Source organism: Hordeum vulgare, chromosome 6H, assembly GCF_904849725.1.
Source record: "Hordeum vulgare subsp. vulgare chromosome 6H, MorexV3_pseudomolecules_assembly, whole genome shotgun sequence".
NCBI lineage: Eukaryota > Viridiplantae > Streptophyta > Magnoliopsida > Poales > Poaceae > Hordeum > Hordeum vulgare.
In genome coordinates this window covers 65,363,100-65,372,172 of record NC_058523.1, presented here as the reverse complement: position 1 = coordinate 65,372,172, position 9,073 = coordinate 65,363,100, and positions in this window count along the sequence as shown.

The window sequence follows — 9,073 nt, the reverse complement described above, 5'->3', positions numbered from 1 at the left end:
ATACAAGTGCAATATGGATGGTAGATATAGGTTTTTGTAATCTGAAATTACAAAAACAGCAAGGTAATTAATAGTAAAAGTGAGCACGAATAGTATTGCAATGCTTGGAAACAAGGCCTAGGGTTCATACTTTCACTAGTAAAGTTCTCTCAACAATGAGAACATAATTGGATCATATAACTAGCCCTCAACGTGCAACAAAGAGTCACTCCAAAGTCACTAATAGCGGAGAACAAACGAAGAGATTATTGTCGGGTACGAAAACACCACAAAGTTATTCTTTCTGATCAATCTATTCAAGAGTCCATAGTAAAATAACACAAAGCTATTCTTTCCGTTCGATCCATCATAGAGTTCGTACTAGAATAACACCTTAAGACACATATCAACCAAGACCCTAATGTCACCTAGATACTCCATTGTCACCTCAAGTATCCGTGGGCATGATTATACGATATGCATCACACAATCTCAGAATCATCTATTCAACCAACTAATAGAACTTCAAAGAGTGTCCCGAAGTTTCTACCGGAGAGTCAAAACGTGTGCCAACCCATATGCATAGGTTCCCGATGTCACAAAACCCGCAAGTTGATCACCAAAACATACATCAAGTTCTCACATGAATATCCCATTGTCACCACAGATAGACACGTGCAAGACATACATCAATTGTTCTTAAAGACTCCATCTGATAAGATAACTCCAAAGGGGAAACTCAATTCATAACAAGAAGGGAGAGGGGGAAGAACATCATAAGATCCAACCATAGTAGCAAAGCCCGCGGTACATCGAGATCATGACATATCAAGAACACGAGAGAGAGATATCAAACACATAGCTACTGGTACATACCCTCAGCCCCGAGGGAGAAATACTCCCTCCTCGTCATGGAGATCGCCGGAATGATGAAGATGGCCACCGGAGATGGATTCCCCCTCCGACAGGGTGCCGGAACGGCCTCTCGATTGGTTTTTGGTAGCTACAGAGGCTTGCGGCGGCGGAACTCCCGATCTAGGTCTGTATTTGGGGGTTTCTATATTTATAGGAATTTATGGCGGTGGAATTACTTCGGTTGGGCCCACAAGGAGGTCACAAGCGTGCTAGGCCCGGCCTAGGGGGCGGGCCTCCTGGGCTTGTGACTCACTCGCGGCTCTTCTAGCCTTCTTCCAAAGCTTCGGGGTTCTCTTTTGGTCCAAAAAAATCATCGCGAAAGTTTTATTCCATTTGGACTCCGTTTGAAATTCTTCTCTGAAAAAGGTCAAAAACACGGAAAAAACAGAAATTGGCACTTGGCACTGAGTTAATAGGTTAGTCCCAAAAAAGATATAAAATAGCATATTCATGCATATAAAACATCCAAAGTTGACAAGATAATAGCATGGAACCATCAAAAATTATTGATACGTTGGAGACGTATCAAACGTTCACATACAACGGGTGCAAAATAGTTGCACACGCGGAACACTCGGGTTAAACTTGACGAGCCTAGCATGTGCAGACATGGCCTCGGAACACAAGAGACCAAAAGGTCGAGCATGAATCGTATAGTTGATATGATTAGCATAGAGATGCTTACCACTGAAACTATTCTCGACTCACGTGATGATCGGACTTGAGATAGTGGATTTGGATCATGTACCACTCAGATGACTAGAGATATGTACTTTTTGAGTGGGAGTTCTTAAGTAATATGATTAATTGAACTATTTATCATGAACCTAGTCTAGTGGTCTTTGCGAATTACGATGTAGCTTGCGCTATAGCTCTACTGTTTTTATATGTTCCTAGAGAAAATTTAGTTGAAAGTTGATAGTAGCAACTTTGCGAACTGAGTCCGTAAAACTGAGGATTGTCCTCATTGCTGCACAGAAGGCTTATGTCCTTAATGCACCACTCGGTGTGCTGCACCTCGAACGTCGTCTATGGATGTTGCGAACATCTGACATACACGTCTTTGATGACTACATGATAGTTTAGTGCGCAATACTTAATGGCTTAGAAGCAAGGCACCGAAGACATTTTGAAAACGTCACAGAACATAAGATATGTTCAAAGAGATGAAATTGACAATTCATGCTCGTGCCCTTGTTGAGAGGTATAAGACCTCCAACAAGATTCTTTGCCTACAAAGTAAAGGAGAAAATCTCAAATTGTTGAGCATGTTCTCAGATTGTCTGAGTACAACAATCGCTTGAATCAAGTGGGAGTTAATCTTCCAGATGAGATAGTGATGGTTCTCCAAAGTCACTGCCACTAAGCTAGTAGATCTTCGTGATGAACTATAAACAAATCAAGGATAGATATGATGATCCTTGGGTGCTTCGCAATGTTTGACACTGCGAAAGTAGAAATCAAGAAGGAGCATCAATTGTTCATGGTTAGTAAAACCACTAGTTTCAAGAAGGGAAAGGGCTAGAAGGGATACTTCATGAAATGGAAAACTAGTTGTTGCTCTAATGAAGAAACCCAATATTGAACCCAAACCCGAGACTAAGTGCTTCTGTTATGAGGGGAACGGTCACTGAGGCGGAGCTACCCTAGATACTTGGTAGATAATAAGGCTGGCAAAGTCGACAGAAGTATATTTGATATACATGATATTGATGTGTACTTTACTAGTACTCCTAGTAGCACGAGGGTATTGGATACCGGTTCGGTTGCTAAGTCATTAGTAACTCGAAATTATAGCTACGGAATAAACGGAGACTAGCTAAAGGCGAGGTGACGATAAGTGTTGGAAGTGTTTCCAAGGTTGGTGTGATCAAACATTGCACGCTCCCTCTACCATCGGGATTGGTGTTGAACCTAAATAATTGTTATTTGGTGTTTACATTGAGCATGAACATGATTGGATCATGTTTGTTGCAATACGATTATTCATTTAAAAGGAATAATAGTTGTTCTATTTTCTTGAATAATTACCTTCAATGGTTTATTGAATCTCGATCGTAGAGTTACACATGTTCATAATATTGGTGCCAAAAGATACAAAGTAATAATGATAGTACCACTTAATTGTGGCACTGCCACTTGAGTCATGTTGGTGCAAAACGCATGAAGAAACTCCATGCGGATGGATTTGTTTGGATTCACTTGATTTAGAATCACTTGAGACATGCAAATCATGCCACATGAAACAAGAGAGTAACTTGTTGGGAGTAATACATTTTTGACGTGTGCAGTCCAATAAAGTGCTGAGGCACGCAGTGGATATCGTTTTGTTCTTACTTCACTAACGATTTGAGTAGATACAAGAGTATTTACTTGATGAATCACAAGTCTGAAATATTGAAAAGTTCAAAGCTATTTCAGACTCAAGGTCGTCGTGACAAGAGGATAAACTGTCTACGATATGATCATCGAGATGAATATCTGAGTTACGAGGTTTTTGGTACGCAGTTAAGACAATGCCACCTGGAACACCATAATGTAATGATGTGTCTGAACGTCATAGCCACGCCCTATTTGATATGGTGCATACTATGATGTCTCTTATTGAATTACCACTATCGTTTATAGGTTATGCATTAGAGACAACCGCATTCACTTTAAATAGGGCACCGCGTATTTCCGTTGAGATGACATAGTATAGATTATGGTTTGGATAAACCTAAGCTGTCGTTTCTTAAAATTTTGGGGCTGCGACGCTTATGTGAAAAAGTTTCAGTCTGATAAGCTCGAACCCAAAAGCGGATAAATGCATCTTCATAGGATATCCAAAACAGCTGGATACATCTCCTATCTCAGATCCGGAAGCAATGTGTTTGTTTCTAGAAACGGGTTCTTTCTCGAGGAAAGGTTTCTCTCGAAAGAATTGAGTGGGAGGGTGGTGGAACTTGATGAGGTTAGTGAATCGTCACTTCAACCAGTGTGTAGCAAGGGGCATGAAGATGTTCCTGTGGCGCCTACACCAATTGAAGTAGAAACTAATGATGGTGATCATTGAGCTTCGGATCAAGTTACTACAAACCTCGTAGGTCGACAAGGTCGCGTACTGCTGCAGAGTGGTACTGTAACCCTGTCTTGGAGGTCATGTTGTTGAACAACAATGAACGTACGAGCTATGGAGAAGCGATGGTGGGCCTGGATTCCGACAAAAGGCTGGAGGCCATCAAATCCGAGAGAGAATCCATTTAGACTTTGGAAGAACTACTTGATGGTCATAAGACTATTGAGTAAAGATGGATATTTAAAAGAAAGGCAGACGATGATGGTGATAAGTCACTATTAAGAAAAGCTCGACTTGTCGCAAAGATGTTTCCGACAAAATCAAATAGTTGACTATGATGAGACTTTCTCACTCGTACGATGCTAAAAGCCTGTTAGAATTATGTTAGTAGTTGCTGCATTATTTATGAAATATTGCACATAGGATGTCAAACATTCTTTCCTCGACGGTTTCCTTGAGGAAAGATTGTATGTGATACAACCATAAGGTTTTGTCGATCCTAAAGATACTAACAAGTATGCAAGCTCCAGTGATCCTTCAATGGACTGGTGCAAGCATCTCGGAGTTGGAATATACACTTTCATGGGATGATCAAAGATTTTGGGTTTGTACAAGGTTTATGAGAAACTTGTATTTCCAAAGAAGTGAGTGGGAGCACTATAGTATTTCTGATAAAGTATATGTGGTTGGCATATTGTTGATCAGAAGTAATGTAGAATTTCTGTAAAGCATAAAGGTTGTTTGAAAGGGGTTTTTCAAAGGAAGACCTGGATAGAGCTACTTGAACATTGAGCATCAAGATCTATGGAGATAGATCAAAATGCTAAACAAAACTTCCAAATGAAATGCATGCCTTGACAAGTTTTTGAAGGAGTTCAAAATAGATCAGCAAAGAAAGAGTTCTTGGTTGTGTTGTAAGGTGTGAATATGTGTCAGACTCAAAAGCCCGACTACGACAGAAGAAAGAGAAAGGACGAAGGTCGTCCCCTATGCCTTAGCCATAGACTCTACAGTATGCCATGTTGTGTACCGCACCTGATGTGTGCCTTGCCACAAGTCTATTAAGAGGTATACAGAGTGATCCAGGATTGAATCACTGAACAGCGGTCAAAGTTATCCTTAGTAACTGATGGACTAAGGATTTTTTTTTCTCGATTATGGAGGTGGTTAAAGAGTTCGTTGTAAAGCGTTACGTTGATGCAAGCTTTGACACTAATCCGAATAACTATGAGTGGTGAAACGGATTCGTATAGTAGAGTAGATATTTGGAGTATTTCCGAATAGCACGTAGAAGTAGCATCTATAAAGATGACATAAAGATTTGTAAAGCACGCACGGATCTGAAAGATTCAGAACCGTTGACTAAAACCTCTCTCGCGAGCAAGACGTGATCAGACCCCATAACTATATGGGTGTTGGATTCGTTAAAATCACTTGGTGATATGAACTAGATTATTGACTCTAGTGCAAGTGGGAGACTGTTGGAAATATGCCCTAAAGGCAATAATAAATTGGCTATTATTATATTTCCTTTTTCATAATAATCGTTTATTATCCATGCTAGAATTGTATTGATTGAAAACTCAAATACATGTGTGGATACATAAACAACCCACTGTCCCTAGTGAGCCTCTAGTTAACTAGTTCGTTGATCAAAGATGGTCAAGGTTTCCTGGCCATAAGCAAGTGTTGTCACTTGATAACGGGATCACATCATTAGGAGAATCATGTGATGGACAAGACCCAAACTATGAACGTAGCATATTGATCGTGTCGGTTTATTGCTATTGTTTTCTGCGTGTCAAGTATTTTGTTCCTATGATCATGAGATCATATAACTCACTGGCACCGAAGGAATACCTTGTGTGCATCAAACATCACAACGTAACTGGGTGACTATAAAGGTGTTCTACAGGTATTCCGAAGGTGTCCGTTGAGTTAGTATGGATCAAGGCTGGGATTTGTACCTCCGTGTGACGGAGAAGTATCTCGGGGCCCACTCGGTAATACAACATCACACACAAGCCTTGCAAGGAATGTGACTAAGTGTAAGTCACGGGATCTTGTATTATGGAACGAGTAAAGAGACTTGCCGGTAACGAACCCGCAGGGTCTGCACACTTATGGTTTGGCGATGTTTTAGTATAGTTGAGTTATATGTGTGGTAATCCGGATGTTGTTCGAAGTCCCGGATGGGATCACAAACATCATGAGGGTTTCCAGAGTGGTCTAGAAACGAAGATTGATATATAGGTTTCTCTCATTTGGTTACCGGAAGGTTTTCGGGCATTACCGGCATCGTGTCGGGAGTGACGAATGGGTTCCGGGTATTTACCGGAAGGGGGGCAACCCACCCGGGATTGGCCCAAGGCCTTGAGGGTGGCGCACCAGCCCTTAGTGGGCTGGTGGGATGGCCCAAGAGAGGCTAGGCCCCACAAGGAGAAAAAACAAGAGAAAAGAAAGAAAAGAAAGGTGGGAAGGTGGAGAAGGACTCCACTTTCCAATCCTAGTTAGACTAGGATTGGAGGAGGACTCCTCCACCTCCTTGGCTGGTGCACCTAGAGGGCCTTGGACCTCAAGGCCAGTCTCCCCACCTCTCCTCCTATATATATTGGTGATTTAGGGCTGATTTGAGACAACTTTGCCACGTGCAACTCACATCTAGACACCATAGTTTTGCCTCTAGATCGTATTTCTCTGGAGCTCGGGCGGAGCCGTGCACGAGTAGATCCTTCACCACCACCGGAGCAAGAAGGCCGAGATCATCGTCGAGCTATACGTGTGCTGAACACAGAGGTGCCGTATGTTCGGCACTAGATCGGAACGGATCATGAGACGGATCGCAAGATGGTTCGTGCAATGGATCGTGAGACGGTTCGTGGGACGGATCGCAGGACGGTTCGTGGGACGGTTCGCGGGGCAGATCGAGGGACGTGAGGTTGTTCCACTACATCATCCGCGTTTTTTAACGCTTCCTGTTGTGCGATCTACAAGGGTACGTAGATCCAAATCTCCTCTCGTAGATGGACATCACCATGATAGGTCTTCGTGCGCGTAGGAATTTTTTTTGTTTCCTCCTATATATACTGGTGATTTAGGGCTGATTTGAGACAACTTTGCCATGCGCAACTCAGATCTAGACACCATAGTTTTGCCTCTAGATCGTATTTCTACGGAGCTCGGGTGGAGCCCTGCAGGAGTAGATCCTTCACCACCACTAGAGCGTCGTCACGCTGCCGGAGAACTCATCTACTTCTCCGTCTTGCTTGCTAGATCAATAAGGCCAAGATCATCGTCGAGCTGTACGTGTGCTGAACGCGGAGGTGTCGTCTATTCGCCACTAGATCGGAATGGATCATGAGACGGGTCGCAAGTGTTGGAATTATGCCCTAGAGGCAATAATAAATATGGTTATTATTATAATTCCTGTATCAAGATAATAGTTTATTATCCATGCTATAATTGTATTGAATGAAGACTCATTTACATGTGTGGATACATAGACAAAACACAGTCCCTAGCATGCCTCTAGTTGGCTAGCCAGTTGATCGATGATAGTCAGTGTCTTCTGATTATGAACAAGGTGTTGTTGCTTGATAACTGGATCACGTCATTAGGAGAATCACGTAATGGACTAGACCCAAACTAATAGACGTAGCATCTTGATCGTGTCATTTTGTTGCTACTGTTTTCTGCGTGTCAAGTATTTATTCCTATGACCATGAGATCATATAACTCACTGACACCGGAGGAATGCTTTGTGTGTATCAAACGTCGCAACGTAACTGGGTGACTATAAAGATGCTCTACAGGTATCTCCGAAGGTGTTAGTTGAGTTAGTATGGATCAAGACTGGGATTTGTCACTCCGTGTGACGGAGAGGTTTCTCGGGGCCCACTCGGTAATACAACATCACACACAAAGCCTTGCAAGCAATGTGACTTAGTGTAAGTTGCGGGATCTTGTATTACGGAACGAGTAAAGAGACTTGCCAGTAAAAGAGATTGAAATAGGTATACGGATACTGACGATCGAATCTCGGGCAAGTAACATACCGAAGGACAAAGGGAATGACATACGGGATTATATGAATCCTTGGCACTGAGGTTCAAACGATAAGATCTTCGTAGAATATGTAGGATCCAATATGGGTATCCAGGTCCCGCTATTGGATATTGACCGAGGAGTCTCTCGGGTCATGTCTACATAGTTCTCGAACCCGTAGGGTATGCACACTTAAGGTTCGACGTTGTTTTATGCGTATTAGAGTTATATGGTTGGTTACCGAATGTTGTTCGGAGTCCCGGATGAGATCACGGACGTCACGAGGGTTTCCGTAATGGTCCGGAAACGAAGATTGATATATAGGATGACCTCATTTGATTACCGGAAGGTTTTCGGAGTTACCGGGAATGTACTGGGAATGACGAATGGGTTCCGGGAGTTCACCGGGGGGGGGGGGGCAACCCACCCCGGGGAAGTCCATAGGCCTTGGGGGAGACACACCAGCCCTTAGTGGGCTGGTGGTACAGCCCACAAGTGGTCTATGCGCCAAGAGAAGAAAAATCAAGAGGAAAGGAAAAAAAAGGGAGGAGGTGGGAAGGGAGGAGGACTCCCTCCCACCAAACCTAGTCCAACTCGGTTTGGGGGGAGAGTCCTCCCCCTTGGCTCGGCCGACCCCCTTGAGGGTCCTTGGACCCCAAGGCAAGGCCCCCTCCCTCCCACCTATATATACGGAGGTTTTAGGGCTGATTTGAGACGACTTTTCCACGGCAGCCCGACCACATACCTCCACGGTTTTTCCTCTAGATCGCGTTTCTGCGGAGCTCGGGCGGAGCCCTGCTGAGACAAGGTCATCACCAACCTCCGGAGCACCGTCACGCTGCCGGAGAACTCTTCTACCTCTCCGTCTCTCTTGCTGGATCAAGAAGGCCGAGATCATCGTCGAGCTGTACGTGTGCTGAACGCGGAGGTGCCGTCCGTTCGGTACTAGATCGTGGGACTGATCGCGGGATTGTTCGCGGGGCGGATCGAGGGACGTGAGGACGTTCCACTACATCAACCGCGTTCTCTAACGCTTCTGCTGTACGGTCTACAAGGGTACGTAGATCACTCATCCCC